The sequence below is a fragment of the Macrotis lagotis genome, chromosome 2 (genome assembly GCF_037893015.1).
Source record: "Macrotis lagotis isolate mMagLag1 chromosome 2, bilby.v1.9.chrom.fasta, whole genome shotgun sequence".
NCBI classification, from domain to species: Eukaryota; Metazoa; Chordata; class Mammalia; order Peramelemorphia; family Peramelidae; genus Macrotis; species Macrotis lagotis.
The window spans coordinates 34,248,765-34,254,867 of NC_133659.1; the positions used below are offsets into that span (position 1 = coordinate 34,248,765).

The 6,103-nt window shown below is 52.6% G+C and overlaps 1 protein-coding gene across 1 annotated transcript in view; it reads right to left on the reverse strand.

Moving 5' to 3' along the window:
• The window catches only part of ST3GAL3 (ST3 beta-galactoside alpha-2,3-sialyltransferase 3), a 138,458-nt gene extending 137,647 nt beyond the window's left edge, over positions 1 to 811 (reverse strand). The window contains exon 1 of the mRNA XM_074221621.1: positions 751 to 811. The gene's annotated coding sequence lies outside the window, so the exon portion shown is untranslated. The remainder of the gene's footprint in view (positions 1 to 750) is intronic.
• Between the last annotated feature and the right edge of the window lie 5,292 nt (positions 812 to 6,103).

Genomic DNA, 6,103 nt, shown 5'->3' on the forward strand with positions numbered 1-6,103 from the left:
GCCTCCTCATTGCCGCTTTCAGGATCACACTCTTCTGACTTCCCTCTCCCCCTAAATCCAGTCAGTATCTGACCCCCCCCCGGGCCTTCTCCATCCTAGGCCCACTGAGCCCCCCACACACACACATGCACCCTAGCTCCCAGCTCTGGACCTCCAATCTCCCTACAGGTCTGCCTAGGACTCTGAGGTCACTAACCCCACCCCTAACCCAATTTGCCCTGGGGATCTGAATTCTCAGGCCTGGTTTGGCTCCTTCCTAGAACAAGATGAGGCTGTTAAAATACTTCCTCCTACCCATTTCTCAGTTACAGAATTATTATTATATAACCATATGTAATAATTTTATATATATACATATCATTTATAATACACATACACGTAATGCCAACCCAGGGAGCCCAGGAATGATGACCCCTATTTTAGGAGCTAGAACAGATAGGCTCCGAGATTTGACTGAAGTCACATGGCCAGTGGGAGCCACTTTTTTGTACCACAGAATGCTGACCCTAGCCCCTTCCGGTGGAGATGAGGGAGAAGAGGCACTCAAGCCTTCAGTTGTTGGGGGGGTGTAGCAGAGCCCTGAGAAAGAGGGAGTAGTGGTACCCATACTGTCTGGCCCCAGTTGGACAGAGGAGTCCCACAGGAAGCTTGGGCTTGGCCTGGCCTGGCCTGGCATGGCCTGACCTGACCTGATAAGCTTTGGGGGGTGAACTGGTCTGAGGGATAAGGGGTCCAGAGTGTCTTACTCACCTCTCCCTCTCCAGTCCTGGCTCAGCAGGGATCCTCCCCCATCCTGTTCTGTGAACCTCAATCGGCAGCCAGCAGACTGGCAAGGGGAGGGATAGGTCCCAAGTGGTCTGGGCAGCCCCTCCCCTCTTGCAGGAGGAGGTGGGCCCTGAAAGGTTGCATTGAGGCCCAACCCTGGGCTGGGCGGGTCAGGTAACCGCAGCCCCTCCCAGCCCCCACACAAAGGGGGGCATTGAGGCAGAGGCCCTGGTGGTGCCCTGCTCCCCTCCCCCATTTCACTGTACAGTTTCCTGTCTTCCCAAGGGTCTAGGGCCAGGAAGAACAAGCTTCAAGCCCCAACTTTGCCCATGCTTCCAAAGAGGTTTTGAAAACCAGAAAAATCCCAGGTCAGACCAGATGGTCTTAGAGGGGCTGCAAAATCCACGCTTCTGTGACCTGTGACCTGTGTATAGGATTGATCCAATGACCTTCCCCAGGGAAGAGCCCTTCCTAGACAGAAGGAATCACAGAAACTATCATACATTGCCTTCATTTTAAAGAGGAAGCCAAGACCCAGAGGACAGAAGGGACTGACCCAGGGTCCGACAGAGTAAAGTCTAGACAAGGCAGCCCACCTCCTTGGATCAGTCCTGGCATTGCTCTGCTCGCCACTCCTCTTTTTCCCTCTCCTCTCTCTATAGAAATCTCTCTCTGCCCTTCCTCCACTTCCTAAACCTGACCTCAGCCCAGCTGCCCCAGGTGTGGACCAGTTTATTTGCACTTTCTTGGAAACACTCCCAAAGGGATCTGGAAACAATCCAAATAGACTTTGGCCTCACCGAGAGGAGGGAGCTCTTTACTCATGTGGGTCTGTATGGCCCCCACAACCCACCGGTCAGTCCTTGGCTCCTCACAACTGGAAGAGATGGCATCAAAGCTGAGGCCCAGGAAATGTCAGGCCCAGACCTGGGAAGCAGCAGAGCCAGACTGGAAAACCAGCTCCTGGCCAAATAAGAGCCTTGGCTGGGACAGAACCTCAGCCACTCTACTCTCCATGAGCCCCAAACGACTGTCTTGTGCCCTTTCCAGGGCACCACCCCCTCTTTGGCTTACTATTTTCACTTGTGCTCAGCTCTATCATCTTTCTCCTTCATGCCTCAGTCAGACCCCTTTGTACCACTTGCCTGAAATCCAAGAAAACCTAAGCAAAAAATATCTATTAAGCACCTACTGTATGTGCAGGAAATGCAAAACCAAAATGAATGGGACATGCCATCAAGAACCTGCTGTCCCCTTGGGGGTTCCTGACTCCTAGCTGAAAGAGGGAAGAGAAGCCGCAGATATCTCATCCTCATAACCCCACAAGGCCAGTGCTATCAGTCATATTTTAAGGAAACTGAGGCAGATAGGGATGATTTGTCCAAGGTCACATAGGTCTAAGCGTCTGAGACAAGGATTTGACGTTGGGTCTTGCCAACCCTAGAGAGGTAAATAGAGCAGATAGAGAACCTAGAATCAGGAAGTCCTGAGTTCAAATCCATCCTCAGACCTTCCTGTGTGACCCTGAACAAGTCATTTCACCATTTGCCTTCGTTTCCTCATCTGTAAAATGAGCTGGAGAAGGAAATGGCAAACCATTCTAGTACCTCTACCTAGAAAACCCCAAATGGGGGGTCATGGAGAGTGGGGCAGGACTGAAATGACTAAACAACCGCTTTGCTGACCTGGGACCCAGTGGGCTATCCACCAGATATCCACCAGAATCCCAATCCAGTTTTCAGGGAGGAGTCACCTCACTTCCACTTGAACACGGGCAGTGAGGAGGTCATTGCTGCCATGTGGACACCTCACCTCCTCAGCTCAGCTCTGACCTCTCTCCCAACTGTCCTGGGTCTTTTTTTCCAAACTGACTAGGCCCATTTCTTTTAATCAATCCTATAGCAGACTCCAAGGAAAACCCTTGGTTTTCCTCATCTGGACCCTCAATCCTCCCCCCCCCCCACTTTGTTGGTTTTTGCAAGGCATTGGGGTTAAGTGAGTTGTCCAAGGTCACACAGCCAGGTAATTATTAAATGTCTGAGACTGGATTTGCCCTCAGATCTTCCTGACTCCAGGGCTGGTGCCCTATCTGCTGTCCCTGGACCCTCAATCTAACCCAAGTCCATGGAGACTTGAAAACAGGGACTGAGGGTGCGGAGGTTAGGCCTGGTCAGAGCCCTGACCCTTCCTAGTAGCATCTCCAGGATCAAGTCACTTAGCCCTAGGGCCCCTCTACTAACTCAGGGATAGACCCCAATGGGGGAAGGGGTGTCCCTGTGCCTGGGAGTCACCAAAAGAGAGGAGCATGGATCGTAGTTTGCTTCCTTGCTTGAAAAGTACAAATAAAGTCAACTTGACCCCCCTACCCTCCATCTCACTCAGAAAAGCAGCTATCTTGTGCCATGTTCCCGTTTGGCTTGGTTTTGTTGGCAAGGCAATCAGGATCAGGACCCTTGCCCAGGGTCACTCACACTGCTAGTGAGTGACACTGAGGTCAAATTTGAATTCAGGTCCTCCTGACTCCAGGGCCAGGCTCTATCCATTGCTCCATCTAGCTGCTCCTGTGCTTTCTGTATTCACAAAATTGATCTTATAAATCCAAGTACAAAGTTTTGTTTGCCACTATTGATTACAATGATCTTAGATTCAGCGCCTATTATCCACCTACCCCTTACCCCTTCTCCATCTGGATCCTCCACCAAGGAGATGAGCCTTTGGGTGGCCTAGAGACCTCCCTCCAAGTGAAAGCAATCCACTGACACTGATGAAAAGTGCTGTCTCCCTCTTGGCACAAGGATGGTCTCCCTTCTGCTTTGATCTCATATGAAGGAGGCACCTGACAAATGCTCGTGTCTGCCTTGGATGCTTCTTATTGCAACAGTGAAGGCTCCTAGTGATGGCTGCCTTCTGTCCTTCCCTAGCCGGGCCCCTTAACAAGAGATGAGTTAGACTCACCGGCCCATGGGATGCCCATTCCATTTTCTGGTATTTTGAAGAAACCTGGGACATCTGTCCTTCTCAAGTCCTAACCACTGGTCGAGTTCTCCAGAACATTCCAAAGATCTTGGGTAGCGGCTCATCAATTGCATTGGTAGAGATCTTCCAAACCCCCAGGATTGTTCATTAGCTGGACAGCTCCCTCCTGCTTGCCCTAGGCCTCAACTTCCCATGGTCCATTTTTGGTTCTGTCCTTTACAAGCCCTCTTCTGAATCTTCCTTTTATTCCATACCCTTTCCTGTCCTTAGCTTTCCTCTGAGTTTCCCACCTTCATTCAGCTCTCTAGCCATGTGGGAATGCATGGACACTTCTCAGGTGGGGTTGTGTTCTTAGGCTTGGCCTGTTGTCTGACCTGGCCTCCTGCTATCTTCTCTAGGTCTTGTCAAAGTTCAGGGTGCCCGGCAGGCCATCCCTGGCTTTCTTGGCCTTTACCCCATGAGATGGATGTCACTTCCCATCATTTCTACTCGGCTCCCGGGTCCTCCCATCAGCTTCTTTCCCTATTGCAGAATGAGATCCTTAGGGGCCAAATCAAGGAGGTTATTGGCTGCCGGAGGAGGGGAGAGGAAGAGAACAAGCCAGCAGACGTCCAGCTAACTGGACAGAAGGCCAGGGAGGGAGTCTCCAAGCATCTGAAGCCCTTCCTGCCAGTGGAGGAGGGATCCTCCTGTTTGACTCCAGAGGGCAGGAGCAGAAGCAGCGGGGGCAGAACTCCCAACAGTTGCCCCATCTCTCTCCTCCCATGCCCGTTCCACCTAGGAGAGGGCCTCGACTACCACTGACTGCATTCCACGGCCCACCAGCTGACCCCCAGGTGCCTGTGCAGGCTTGCCCCCATCTCGTCCAATCCCATTTTTTTCAAGCCTCTTCCCATGCCATCTTCCTTCCTTGCTTTCTCTCTCCATGAACATAGAGCTTTTACTTCGGACTAGAAGGGCTGAGGTTGCAGTCTAACAGAAAGTCCCTGGGGGCTGTTAAATTCAGCAAGCATTTATTAGAGTACTGTGGGAGACTTCAAGAACTCGGCTTGGGCTCCAGGTACTCAAAGCCAAAAGAAAAATGAAAAAGATAGGACGTGGAGGAGGTGCCACTGTCCTTGGAAGCTGTGCCCTGGATCTGTCCCCGGGAAGGCCCAGTCTTATTAGGAGGGAGTGAGCATGGACAACGGGTGAGGTGCACTTCAGCAGAGGGAAGAGAGGTCAGGGAAGGCCCTTCTATACAAGGTGGAGGCCGAGCTCAGCCTGGAAGGAAGCTGGGATTTTGAGCTAGAGCTGATAAGGGAGGGCTCCTAGGCAGTGGGCCAGGCACTCATGTACCAGCATACTAAAGGGACAAAGGTGGCCTACCCAAGATGGATGTGGGGTGGGGGGCCGCCGCTGTAGGGCCAGGCGCCCTGGATGAGTCTGGAGAACCAACACACTGTTCGGATGCTGGTCTAGGCTGGCAATGGGGCTCTCCTCACTAACCTTGTGGCAGCGGTGCCCGCCCTGCATTTCTTGTTGGTGAGTCCTGGTCGCCTAATTGGTCTGTGTCCAGTCCGGCTTTTCTTCAGTTGGTCTTCCGGAGAAAGCTAAAGTGGCATTCCTAACAGCCCCTGCACTTTGGCTCCCCCTCCATCATCTCATGGACTAGGTACCCCAAGGCTGAATTGACTCTCCCACAGGCCACAACCCTTCAGTGTAGGCCCCCTCCTCTGGGACCCCTTCCCTGCAACCTGCATCTGACAGGGCTGGCTTCCCCCCACCCAGGTATATTCCACCTGCTGCAGCAGCTGCTCTATTGCTGTCCTGAGGTTCTGAGAGAAGGCAGCCCAGATATTCCCTTCTCCCCCACCTCCCCTCCTTAGGGAAAGGCTCTGGATGGGACTTAAGCTGTCCCTGTCCCAAGGGCAGGCCTCCAAAGGCCAAGGGCTATCCCTGCCCCTTGAAGAAGCAGAAGCAGACAGATCCCCTATCAGGGCCAAGTCATCACTTGGGGCTAAGGAAGGCAAACTGGCTTCCAAACTGATGGCCGTTAATCATCACACCAAACTCCAGTTTTCAAAATAATTTGGTTTTATAGCATTCGAGTGTGTAACAAAAAGGCAAAGGATCAAATCCCTGGTTCTCCTGCACACAGGGAGCGGGGCTGGCCAAGGCCAAGGCCCAGGCCTGCTCAGCAAATTTATGGGGTGACCCTCGTGTTCGGCCCGCCCAAGTCTCCACATGATTGACAATTTCATGAATTAATGCCAAGAGCTCCCCAGCAGCAGCGGCCCCTGTCCCTGCTGCAGGTGGTCCTGACTGATCATCATTAAAATGCCCCTTCCCCTTCCCCCCCAGTCTGTCCCCCCCTCCCCCC